At 41.8% G+C, this 14,019-nt stretch overlaps 1 protein-coding gene across 1 annotated transcript in view; it reads right to left on the bottom strand.

Moving 5' to 3' along the window:
- The window catches only part of sema6bb (sema domain, transmembrane domain (TM), and cytoplasmic domain, (semaphorin) 6Bb), a 133,120-nt gene extending 131,313 nt beyond the window's left edge, over nucleotides 1-1,807 (bottom strand). The window contains exon 1 of the mRNA XM_053859558.1: nucleotides 1,232-1,807. The gene's annotated coding sequence lies outside the window, so the exon portion shown is untranslated. The remainder of the gene's footprint in view (nucleotides 1-1,231) is intronic.
- Between the last annotated feature and the right edge of the window lie 12,212 nt (nucleotides 1,808-14,019).

The raw sequence follows: 14,019 nt of genomic DNA on the forward strand, positions 1-14,019 counted from the left end.
TAATAGAAATGAATGGGGAGCGTTTTAGAACAGAGATAAATCTAAAAGTTGACTATGTCACCATATTTTTCCAACAAATAAAAACTGTTTATTTTGGACTGACCTTTCCAGGGTGTCCTCACCTCTCATCTCAGTAGCTACTATTGGCCACGAGTCCCGTCACACCCCGCCTATCTTGTTTTGAGTCACTTTAGACTCAAAACAAGATAGTCACTTTTTATAAGCGCATGCATGCGCTTATAAAAAGCGACTGCCTCAACACTGATCAGATTTGACTGAATCACTGTGACGGCTTTTAGCCAGCGTTTTGATATCAGGGGACGCCATGCGTCACATGTGGCCAATGACATTCCCCAAAAGCAAAGGAGACTTTTGAATGCTAACTTTTGTAAAGTAAGACTGATGAATTTGCTCAGAAGCTCAGAACAATAACAACATCCCTTAATGCACATTGCTGTTGACTGAGGTCTCCTTTTTAACCTCTTCATTGCAGTGCTGTTACAAAATGTGACCCTGATACTATTATAAAAACATGGGGATGAGGTGTTTCTCCGTAAAAAGGAAAAGACAGTGACAGGAAAAGTAGTTTCAATTGAGGTACTGATTTGTACATTGTGCTTTCTTTGTGAGAATCTATGGCTGAGAGGACCCAATCCACACGGTAGTGCTGCCTGAGGTAAACACAAATTCCAGTCACAGTTAAACAAAGCGACGGAGACAAAACACAGAAGCTGTATCACACCTATGTCCTTTAGCACTGGCTGCCTCTCGCCACATTCTCGGGGACAAGTGCAAGTGAATTCCACATCACAAGTTGAGACATTCACTCTCTCACCTTTGACTCCAGCTGCTGCAGTGACCATCAGAAAGTCACCACCAACATCTGGACAAGCATATGGTAGACGTGAAGCCCAACAACACGAGCGCGAGACTTGCCAAGATATCCGATCAGTTATCGATCAGCGAGCGTGTCCTCGGGCTTCGTGGTGGCTCAGAGCTACGCAGTATGAAATTGAGAATTACACAATGAAACGCCGCTCAGACTCCTAAAAGAGGCGAGAGATAACTGATCAGCGCGCAGCTGTGAGCGGATTTAGATTTAGATAAAGCTCGTTTTCTCCATCGCATGACTTCATCGGGGGTAATAATGTATTCTCTACATCAAGGCGCGACGCAGCTGCGCCCCGGAGCGCACCGCGACCCACCACGGACCCCAGACTAGAGGACTTACCTTTTCTTTCAATGACAGATGAACAGGCAGAATCAGAGAAAATCCAGCCTTGAGCGCGCGGAGAGGTCCAGAAGAACTACTCCTCCCTGTCGCACCTGTCTCCGACTAAAAGTGAGCCAGTCCTTCGGCCTGACATCCCGCAGACAACTGTCTCAGGGGGAGTGGGTCCCAGCCCCCCTGCTGGTTTGGATCCACGGCCACCTGTCCACGGTGCGAAACAAGCCACAAAGAGCGTCTATGCGACGCATGTCCCAGAGTCTCTGCGGCGAGTCTCACATCCACGAGTGGTGCGAGTGCACACAGCCGGCTGCGGTGTGTGTCACTCACATGTGCCGCGTTCTCAAGCTCCCACTCTAGTTGGCGTCTTCTTCTGCTTCTCTTCTGTCATCGCAGCGAAGAAAACACTCCCCCCTCGATGACACCACAGACCCACGATCCCGAACAAAAGGCGTCCCATTCAGCTGCTGGAGCTGCAGTGGAGGGTTGGCTCGTCCGTGACTGCTGGGAGACCGTGGACCTCCAACATCTCCTGCTCCGACACAGACCATCCAGTGTCCTGAAGACTGCGTGCGCCAAAACCTGAAGCAGAGTCGCGCTCGCAGTGGAATGGGATCGATCACGGATTAATTATGAGTTGGGCTGTCACGTGGTGTCAATCAGCGTCACCTGACTCCAGAAAATAATTCGATTAATGCTGAAAGTGAGAAGCTCTAATAGAGATGGATATACATAGTTCCTACTGCTTTGAGGTGGACAAAAAATATAACTGAAAAACAGTCATTATGGATACTTTATTTTGGCAAATCTGTTTTCAACAAATCAGTTCAAGGCAACGACGATGGTTAATAAAACAACACTGCTTTTAAGTTATCGCGAAAATTTCATATCCAGATTCTAAAATATTTTTATTTGATGTACTATTTTGTTTGTTTGTTTGTTTGGTTAAATGTTTTGATGTTTTTACACTCTTTTTTGCATGACGATGATGATACATTTACTTATATTTTCGTGCTTGGAAAAATCCCGATTTAAAGCATATCTATATATTGAATAATATGTCATTCCTTTCTTCATATTTCATGTTAAATATAATCAATAATATGACTAAATCAGTCAGCACTTGTCCGTCTACATTTATAAAGATAAACATAGTCACACACAAATGAGATGTTGGTAAAATTTTAATAAATCTAAAATGTGATTCTAAAATAGAAAAAAAAAGGGTAATCTGCCCCTTTGAAATTAAGTCAGAAATATTGTATCTTAGAATTGGGTTTTGATTGAGCTTTTGTGTGTAATACTTTACATCTGGATGTGACTTTCGCCACAAACATTCACACCACTCTCTTTGAGGGCAGTTGACCTGTCAAAATGTATGGTTGCAGACAGTGACTCTCACACAATGACAAGAAGCAGAGTTGAGGTGGCAGGTGGTGATATTGAGATGCTGTGGTTGTCATTGGGAAAGAAGTTCAAGATAGAAATGAGTATATCACAGGGGCAGCTCCCCGTATTAGTGGTAGAAATGGAGGTATCAAGGTAAAGGTGAAGTAGAAAGGAACCAATAAGGTTCATGGATGTGTTAAATGAGATGATGGTGAGGGCACTCATGACTCCTGAAGCGGATCAGGATAGATGCAGCTCCATTTCAACTCTCTTCACAATGATGCGATTTTAGCCAGAGGCTGGTAGGTTTGAGTAGCAGCTTCCATATTTGTAAGCAACGTTTGGTTCAAAGTTTTGGTGGTTAAGGTAAAAGATTCTTTCTCAGATTACTCAGATTTCAGCTCATGTCATCATCTCTGTTTATTCAGGGATTGCATCAGAGCCATCATAAATCTGTGAAGTTTAAACTCATTTAACACCGTAGCTGAAGCTTTTTTTTTTACATTTGTTTTAATCAAACACTCAGAATTCAAAGTAATTTAATCTGAGAACCTTTCAGTGGATGACACGCATAACAGCGTTAGCAAAAGTTACTGGACCTTTCTGTGAAATTGCTTAAAGCTGGCGCTGCATGAAGATTCATGAGTTTTTAATTGTCAAAATCACTCACATGTGGAACTGTGCGATGTTATCATGGCAATGACTCCACTTGGGGAGCTGATCTGGTGCTCTGATGTGACTGCAACTGAATGGTAAAACACATAATCTTTATTTTTGTTAATCCAATAATAATGACCTCTCATCACTTTGGAAGAAAGGACTCGGATGTTTTACTTGCTTTCTCATTGACTAAAGGATAAATCCAGTGCTGGTGTGAATATTTATGAATCTCCTGGTCAGTCTTTATCTCTGTGCTGCGTCTGCTGGTTTGAAACTTTTATCTCTTCTACACACAGTGGGATTTATTCAGAATTAGCTAACTCAAGTTTTTCATTCTGACCCTGTTTTTCACTGAAAATAGTTGTTTGTAATTGAAAAACAGTATCACTGGAGGATTATCCACGTCTGCCTTCTTATTCATACAGGGGCATGGTACATTATGAACACTAATGTTCAGCTACAACTCAAGGTGAAACCCAATGATCCAGATGATGCTCTAGTGAAATGAACTCACAAATGTGATATATTAGTTAGTTGAGAGGCAGAGTAGTGTCTGAGAGGAACAATTGTTTGACAAATAATGAACTGCGGAATGTTACTTCTTCGCTAAAGGGATTGTATTGGGTAATTTACACCACTCAAGTGTGAACCAACACCACTTTTAACTGTTTTTTTTTCCAACCCTAACTGGTGTCGAAGTCTGCGGACAGGCAGGGGCAGTGGTAACCCAACCCCCGCTTATTTCTTAAGAAAATATTCTGTTAGAATAACAGCATTCCATTGTGCCTAATCACTTTCTTGACCTTTGGGGCAAATTTCTGGATGTTTTAATGCTCTCTGACGTCTTTTCAAAATATGGGTTGTAATATTTCTTCATATCATGACCAGTCAACATGACCCCTCACATGATGAATCACCTTCACAACAGTTTCCACCACTTCCCAAATTAGTCACACGAGCACGTCACAAGTGTGAATCAAACCTATATCCTGTATACATCCTCTTTCCTGAAGGTTTTCTTTTCTGAGAAATCCCAAGACCTGATTCACAGTGCCCAGTGTTTATTCCAGTCTCTGCAACTTCGACTTGTGTTGAACAAAACAACATACGGCATTTTATCTTATGTCAGATTTTTGTTGTGCTGACAAAGAAATAAATAAAGAGTTGTTTTCATGTTTTCTTCTTTCATCCCACTCAGCGGCATCAGCGCAACGAAACAGTCGACCTGAGTCAGATAAAAGAGAATGGAGCTTAGCACAAAAATGGTAGAAATACCTTTTAAATCCACTATAACGAACGGAAGGGAGACGGAAGGGAAGTGTATATAGGTGTTTGTGTGAGCCTGTGTTAGCTCGCTGCAGAAAGTCCCGATGCCACTTTTTGAACCAACCAGGTCTTCTTGGTTCAAAAATGTGAGACACAGACTGGGGAGCGACCGTTTCAGCTAGAAAAATAACTCACGTTACACTGTGAATGCCAGCTTGGACACCCAGATTGAGAAGCCGTCATGTGACCTGACCATCATGCAGCAGTGGCATCTGCTGACATGAAAGGAGTGGTGTAAGTCAGGTGTCTCACACCGGTCCTCACAGGGCGTCGGTGAGTGTTCGGTTTTTGTTCCAACCAATTGCACATGTTTTGTGTATCACTTTGAGACCCCTGGTGCAAGTGACACCATATGCCTTCTAGTTTACGACCAGAGGGGGCAGTGTGGTTGAGGGTCGCTGTGTGACATAGCACCAAGGTTGAGGGGTTTATTCCTGGTTTTTGGAGGGAACTGTGTGTCCTGTGCTTTCATTAGTTATCTCCTCCTCCAAAGTCCAAATGATATATGCAAGCATGAGATCATGTTTGGACTATAGCCTCTTTCAGAGGCCTTAAGTTGTAGAAACAACCCCGGCTGTAGTAATGATCAGCTCCGAAACAGGTGGTTCATGAAGATGGATTCCCTCCACCTTGCTGTTGATTTAGTTTGCCATAAGTCAGATCTAATCTGCCCCTTCAGTAGATCGATCCTCCCCAACGATCTGAAAGACCTTCTTTACTTCACCTCCAGTGATTAGACATTGTAATTTATGCATTCATAGCCGATACATTATTGATCGGCGCTATGCTTATCATATTTAATAGTTTGATCATGACCGCAGCCGATCAGCAGGTTGTAAATGAGATGTCGGTGATGTTAACTGGTATGACTCGCCCCGGCAGCAGTCATCCATCACGGATAGTGAAAGTGGCACGGCGATGACACGAGAGAGGAAACGACAAGAGGTGAGAGAGGCAGCAGAGGCAAAACAGACTTTGGTTCATGGAGCATTTTCGAAAGGAGAGGAAAACTTATCTCTGGTGTCATCAGAGGGTGACAAAGAAGGGTGGAAATCTTTGTGTACCCCGATAAAGGGGCTGCACCTTTCTTCACATCTCTCTGTGAGTCACAGTGGATATCACCACCCCTGCCTGTGTGCTTGGGTGAGGGACGCTGTCCAGACTCATCTGATCAAACCACGATAAATATTTCAAGCAGAGGTGTCTGCAGTGACCCCTCGAAGGGGACCTAGCGGGCAACAAGCAGCAGAGTCAGTCCAACAGACCGGCAGCATCTGGTTCTCACAAAGCAAAAGTCGGTTAGAAAAAGGGCATGGTACTAAACTACAAGTCACACAGTGGAGCCTTGGACTCGCCACGTTCCCATAATTCTAATTAAACAAAGCATTTTTGTTAGATGATGCTCACAGCCGAGAAGTGTCACGCGAGTGTTCACTTTTCAGAAGAGTGATTTGGCCTGCACGACAAAGAATGCAACTGTTTTTAAAGGTGCAATAAAACGATCAGTTCTAAAGAAGTGTCATATTAATCTTATACATCTTAACAGCAGGAGTCTGCTGATTCTATTTTTTAAATAAATAAATCACCAGTAAATGTATTAATGCTCTGGCTGAAGGGGATTGTGCAAACACTGTGGGAACACCTGGCTGATGCTCAAATAAATGCGCCATCAGATATCAAAATATATTTGGGTGGAAGTGATGAGCGAGCAACCTTTTTTTTCTTTATTAGAATTTTCTTTATCAGAATATTAAGAATGTAGAAAAAAAATGTTCAAGAAGGGACACTTTTCTTATATAGTGAAAAAGCGGAGAAAGGGTTAGTTATTTGAGTCTCTTTATTTTTTTTTTCTAACCATTGCCCCTGAAATTGATTAAGCTTGGTTAATGTAACTTTCTTTTGTACCCTGTGATGGGAAATGCCTAAAAGCTTCTTGTCGTTCTTGGTACCAAGCATGTCTTCCGTCTGAAATCCGGAACTCACTACTAGTATTTTGAAGCAAATGTATAATCATTCCATAACATCAATAACTGAACTGACGTTCATCTGTCCGTCATTCGATTGTCACAGTGGGTCTGATAAAGGGCATCTCGTCTATTTTAAATAACTCAAATACAGATGAAGAGTTTTGAGTTCAATTGATGGTGTTCTACAAGGATAGAGGAATCTTTTCACTCTTGGTAAGGCATCATACCTGTGCTGAATAAGTGTTGAGTAAGTGAATTGTGGAACATTACTACCACCTGCTGTCCCATTAAGAGCAGTACCGTCAAAGCTATTTCAAAAGCTAAATAAATGGCAGAGGTCATTATTGCTTTCTGTTGTTACAGGTAATTCAAGTCCTCTGATGTTGGTACCTATCCTGCATCTGGGCTGGTCGACCCTGCACGACCATGTTTTGGCATCCATTAGTCAAACATCTGCGCCCATGGTTATATACAGCAAAACCCACAGTGTTGATGCAACTTTCCACCATTAATAATTCAGACTGAATTGGTTTCAGTTGGTTTTATTATTGGGTGTTATTCAAGCCTCTTCGGAGCTGACGCTGCTCTATGGGCAAAGTTCTTGTGAGGAGTGATTTGGCAGTTAACATAAATGCCCATAGAACTACTAGGATATTCAGCATGCAAGCAAAAAGGCCTTGCTAAATCATTAGCAGGTTGTTATTGCAGTGCAGCAAGATCACCAGCCACTACATTTTATGGCGGATTGCTATTTTGTGCTCAAACTACTAGGAAAGAGAGAACTATGCTGAAGTTTTCAACTGAGCTGAACTTGCTCTGCCCAACTCACAATAAGAAATAATAGAGAATCTTGTGTTTAGACCTTCAAGGCTGAGCAACACAGCAGTGAAATGGGACTATAGACCATAATAGTTGCCAGTTCAGCAGGCGAAGGTGGACAAACAGGCAGAGTGTTCTACAATTGAGAATAAATACAATGTTTTTGTGACACAGTCATTTAAGAAATCTACTTTTCACTCAAATACGGCACAGACAGCCACCGCAATGCCCGATCAATGCAGCGTGGGATGAAAAGACACGCACAATCTAGTCACCGATTCTCCAAACTGAAACTATGGAAACAACATTTCATCACTTCAGAGGGATTAAACAAAACAGAGGTCAGATAGATAAGTTAAAGGAAAATCATATCGAGAAAGATTAGGAAAAAAACAAGCTAAATATAAGGGTTGGAAAAGGATGATGGTTAGACCTTAAATATCATGACAAGCACCAAGCTCTATCTGACAGGACAAACAACCACCATTGGGCCTTTCTTATCTTATTTGGATTGGCTCTGACCACTGGGAACAATGAACACCTCACTGGAGCAGTAGTTTTGCAACATAATCTTGGACTTCACAGGGTCAGGCAGGCGAAAAGGCTCAGCCCTCTGGCCCCACATTACATACTGTGATCGTTGTGGGGAACAGAAGTCTTAAATTTAACTTTTGTGACTATAGCATTGTAAAACAAGGAGGTAGGAAATTGAGAATGGAAAGCACTCTGGCGTCTGAAAAAAGACTGGCGTTCATCACGTTTCATCTGAGGTGGCCTTCATTCAAACATTTTCAGTCAATTCATGCCTAACTTCCAACATGATTCCTATTTTATGCTCATAATCACCAATTCTGTACCATTTAGGACAATAGCTTTTGACTGAATTGTAGTGAGAATCATCTTCGTCTTAGACCTTGAAGGCAAGCTGAGCAACAAAGAAGGGAAACTGCACTATAGACCATTGTAGTTTTCATTTCAAGTAAACATGGTTTGAGGCAAAGAAACGTCTCAGTGTTTGACAGAGACAGCTCCACAATGAAGCAACAGCAGCAACAACCTTGTCTGTACGAGACCCCTCTTGAAAACAGACATATTCTGCTCAGAAAGGAAGCAGGCAGCCTTCACAATGCACCAATGGCTGATCAGAAGATGAGAAGACGCACAGAAGCTCTCATAGCAACCTGTATATGATTTGTTTTTAAATTAAATGTATTCACTTGTTTTTTTTCTCTCTATTCTTGAACGTTAACACATCTTTACTAATTAGAATGAAAGACTTGTTGTGCCTCTGTCACTGTAATAACAGCTGTAATAACATCTCTGTCCTCTACCCAGCACTTGTCCATGAAAAAGCTCTTGCATAAGTGTCTCCCTTCCTCTGGTCTGGTCACTGTTCTGCCTTATTAATATGGCATTGGGCGGAATATGTCGAGGGCAAAGGTGGATATCGAGTTTCAACCTGGAGATGATTTGCAGCAGCGATGCGTGTCACTGATACCGTCTATTGCGAGCCTCCGGAAATTTGTTGCAGGATGTTGGGAAATCAGATTCTCATCCGTGAACTGCGGCAGATGAAACTGCTCTGCTAGCGCCGCTATTAATGGGAGGGGGGTCATTTCAATGCTTTCGAGCGAACAATGAGGACCAGAGACTGAGATTGGAAGAAAACTGAGCCCAGGGAATATTTGAGATCCGATCTCTCTCCTCAGTACACCTGAGACCTGCGGCTGGGCCGTAAACATGGCGCTGAGCGACTGGATTTGATTACCGGATAATTGAGCAGCTTCTTTCACTTCTCTGTATCGACCATGAGCTTTTTGATGTTTATGATGATGGATGTATTGAAACAATTAATACTACTGAGCTATAGAAGACCAAACAACAACTTAAGAATCTTACAGAGTTCCCTAAGGAAGTCAAGGAGCAAGCTGCATATAGAAAAGCAACCAGTGGAAGTCATGCAAGCAAGGAACAGCAAATCTCATTTTTCCCACTATGGGATCACAAGGATTATGGTGGGTGAGAGGAAATCAGAGTGGCCAGATTAAACCCTTCAGCATGCAACCGACTCCGTAGTGACAGAACCAGGTTCACTCCAAACCCCAAGTGGCCTCAAGCTGGATTGTAAATCATCTTCGAACCAACATCCTATTGACTCTTCATTTGTGAGGCATCCTGTTGTGAAAGGTGAGTCCTGAGGTCCAGGGATCATCATGATGTTGCCTGCTAATCTTCACTTAGTTGATATCCTGTACAATTTGGGGCTCAACCAGCAGAGCCAGGGAGGTAGAAGAGCTGTCTTTAAGCAGGACCAGATGAAAAACATTGGCGAGTTCATTCACGTTCACTCGTTTTGAAAAGTCGACTTGTGGCTTAAGAATGTAGCTTATGTAGCATGGAATCATTGCCTGCTGTTCTCACAAAACGAATCGGCAACATAACAGAAAGATGAGTGTTTTTCTCACACAAGTCCATTTCCTGGAACATGCAGACTGGCTTGGCAGGAAATAGAATTCAATTTCATTCTTTAAACAACAATACGCTAGAAGCACAGCACGGAACTTGAGTGACTCAAAGTTTCAGCAGCTACTTTGAGATCCATAGTAAATAAGCATATTTAACAACATCCTGATTTATTAATTGAATGATTTCCATATTTATACCAGCTGACCAGATTTGTTTTTCACAAGCTGCTTCTGTTCCTAAATGTCTAATACATCTGTTGTATATTGACCTTATTCACCTCGGACTTATGCTAGCAATGTGAGTCTGTAGCTGATACATTAGGTACCATGGCATTAATTCACCAATGAACTCAGAGCCACCATTTGCTTGTCATATTAATGATGATAACAATACTGTTTCACAGGCTTTTGTTGCACTCCATGTGAATGTATGTTGCTATGGAGATGTATGGCCAGCAGGAAACCTTGTCAACTTGTCGAGCAGGGAATATGGTAGGTCTACACAGAAGTACTCAAATCATATTAAAACATAAATCTTGATCAAGTGCCAGCTTGGAAATAATGTCACCAGAAACAACACCGCAGGTATTTACTTTTCCCTCAGCAGCATTTACACACATACCGCTCCCACCAAGATTGTTGAAGATTCATTCTTTTATATAATTATATATAATGCATTTAAATATATCTTTATATCATTAGTTTTGCCCATTTAGTCATCACAGTGCTGTTCTTATGTGTTCCGTTAGTCACAGTGTTGCCTAACTAACCAGGCTGCACAAGAAGATATGATGCTCGCCCTTATTTCTTCAAAATCAGTTCAAGAATGCAGATCAGTTACATTATTATGGGTAACAAAGGCAGTCGAATAATACAGTGATAATGATACAATTAGGGTACACAGGTGTGGGTGTTCATGTTTGACAATATTTTAAAAATGTATTTTAGTAAGCTGATTCTTTGTGTCGTTTGTTTTTGTATTTGTTGTGTGAAAATCACATCAACATTTTTGCTTAACAAGGAAATCCAGCTGAGAATGTTGAGGATTGTTTTTATGAAGACCTGTTGGACGGAAGTTTCACATTGTGTTGCCGTGCCCCTTGAAGTTGCTCAGCGAGTAAAGACTGCCCTCTAAAGACCAACCACAGCAACTGCAGCCATCATTCTGAGTTCCGCTCCGCCTGACATTTTCCAAGAGGAAACCGAGATGATTCCTTGCCAAACTGAAGGCCATCTCTCTCCGGTTCTGCTCCTGATGCCAGAACTTCAACTGACTCTATAACGTTTCCATTTCTGTTTCCAAATCAGGTTCCTTGTCATGACTTGACCTCAGGCGTAGGTGGATGGGAAAACTAAATGATAAGAATATGTTCTGGTTAGGTGCTTCAGTGGTGACTAAGACCTGGTGATACAACAACTTTGAACATGGCATTTCACTTGGATTCATTCACTCTTTGGAGCTAGCATTTGCCCATTTCCCACTTAAAACAACGGGTTCACATTTGGAGGTCCTGGTTCTCAGGAAATACACTTTATTTTCTTTTTATTTATGGTTACCAGAAAATCACAACATCATCTGATCTCATTATTCCATCAGAAGTTGGATATGGTAAAGAGGTCCTGACCTCTTCCTGGAAACATCCTCTAGCTCTTCCTGGGAAAGTCATGAGTTATGGTCCCTCCAGGAACAGATTGTTACAGTCAGACATGCATGATGCACTTCACTGGGAAGGCATCAAGATCAGAAGCTCAAACTACCTGACTTGGCTTCCCTCATCTCAGAGCAGTGCTTTCACTTTGAGTTAAACTTCTCATCTCAGGGGGGGAAGGGATAAGGAAATGTGTTTTCAGCTTGCACCCTTATATTTTCTTCTTGGGTCTCTGTACAAGACATGAGGCCTTTGATGAGAGTGGGGAACATAGATTGATCAGAAGAACGTTTCCTTCTGGCTCAGCTCATTCGTCACAAGCAGAGTCACTGGTCAAACTCACACACCATCCTCCCCCTACAAGACCGCAAGAACCTCCTTCTGGGGATGGAGATCACCTTTCCATTTGGACAGTGGATGAGTTTGACTGATTTTTCAGTTATTTGGATGATAACGAAAAGGCAGTAAAAAAGAACAAGGCGTGATATTTCAGAAAGCAAAAAGACGTGTGAACATTTACAAAGTAAAACCCTGAAGATAATAAATGAGAAGACGCTTCCCTTAATATTAAGTGTTTAATCCCCACTGCCATGAAAAGTACAAAGAACTTCAAGAAATAGACTCTACACTACACAGCGAATCCCAAGGGAATTGTCAACCAATAACCTTGTCCCTAAACACTCTAATGGTGGAGAGTTGTAAACTCAAACAAGGGTGACTTGAGGATTCCTGGCTGTGTTTTCAACATGCCGATGTAGGCATTTCTTCTACAGATGATTAAATCACTTTCAAAGCATCACGCAGGCCAAGTAGTGACATCTAGATGACATCAAAGCTCAAGATACATGTGGGGAGCAAAGGTTGGCCAATGTGAAGGCAACACTGCTGATAAGAGATAATGGTGGCAGTAGTAGCAGAGCAGGGCCCAGGCTGACCCCGATCTACTGACGGAGCAGTGGGAATCAAACAACGGCCAGTGTGGCGTCCAGGTCGCATGAATTAATCAAAGAGATGTGAATAGTCAGCGTTCGGCAGTTGATGGTGGTTCAAGTTGTACCAGGAAGGGCTTTGGGGGGGATCATGTGAGCCAATGGAGGACGGTTCTTTAGCCAACATTGCTTCTGGGGTCTCTTTCTCACCAACCACATATACACGCGGACTCATAATTATTCATTCCCCATGGAAAAAAGCATTCTATTTTAGATTCTTAATTTGCAAAATCTGGCAATATCCCGGCAATTCCTCTGCATCTTATGTCTTCTGGTTGTTAAGCTTTCATAAGTAAATATATGGCCAAAGGTTGATTTTCACCCATGTTCAGAATTATTCATACCACTGGTAAGTGGATGTTAGGGTGTTTGGGTTTTTTTTTTAAGCACTGATCAAAATAGCATCATTCCAGAAGAGTAGAAATAGAGGGAAATGTTTTGGTCGTTCTCATTGTCTGATCATGGTTTGTTGGTTCGTGTCTGGGCTGTTGACACAGGGGCATCATGCTGCTTCAATATGGCCTTGTAACCTTTTCCTTGACTGTGAAAAAGACGTTGACGCAGATCCACACTGAGCTCCTTCTTCTTGGTCATAATGATCGGAAAATGAGAACGACCAGAACATTTACCCTGTATTTCTACTGTCCTGGAAAGACTCTGTTTTGGTCATTGCATATCAATTGGTCAACAAAAAAGAGGAGAATGGGAACATCTTAAGGAGATAACTACAGAAAACAAAGAATGGCATGTTTTTCTGAGATTTTGCCAGGAGTATGAATAATTCTGAACATGGGTGAAATTCTGCTTTTGGCCGCTCATATGTGGGTTTGTGCACAACATTGAGAAGACATAAGTCACAAATGAAAATGAAGAATCTAAAAATAATTTTTCATGCAATATAAATAATTTTGAGGCCGAGTGTAGCTACCAATTTACACAGTTGGTGGAAACAATCCACTCAGAGGACAGCCAGGCATTTTCTCAGGTTGCCATCTCAAAACAAACACAAGGCAGACGCTGAAAATGAGCTTCCAAGGGTGGAACGCAGATTTCATTTGATGATTTAATGTGTCAAGGTTTCAGGTTTTTGTTTTAATGATGTGCTCTACCTGGCAGTTTGTATTTGATAGTTTGATTTTTGTGAACCATATACTTCTTAAACCAATACATAATGTCGATTGTGTGAATCAACCTAATTCTTTTCAAAGAGAGAACATCGATCCAAAGGCTCCAAATAAAATTCAGTGTTAATTTATATACTAAAATGTCAATAATGCATCTAGAAACCTCCTTCAAAAAGTCAAAAGATGGATGAGAAAGTCGATATGTTTGGACTTCCAAACAAAAACAACAGCGATCATTTTTCTCTTCTTCTTCAGACTAAATCATCTGAGGTCCACACTACATGTTCAGGAATGTGTTCAAGTGACGAGCCACCTGGATCGAAGTCAACTGAAAAAAAACTGTCTTCCAGAAGTCCAACCTGTCCGACATCGTCTGACCTGCAGTGACCCCTGCTCGCTGTGA

The sequence above is a fragment of the Synchiropus splendidus genome, chromosome 1 (assembly GCF_027744825.2).
Source record: "Synchiropus splendidus isolate RoL2022-P1 chromosome 1, RoL_Sspl_1.0, whole genome shotgun sequence".
Taxonomy (NCBI): domain Eukaryota; kingdom Metazoa; phylum Chordata; class Actinopteri; order Syngnathiformes; family Callionymidae; genus Synchiropus; species Synchiropus splendidus.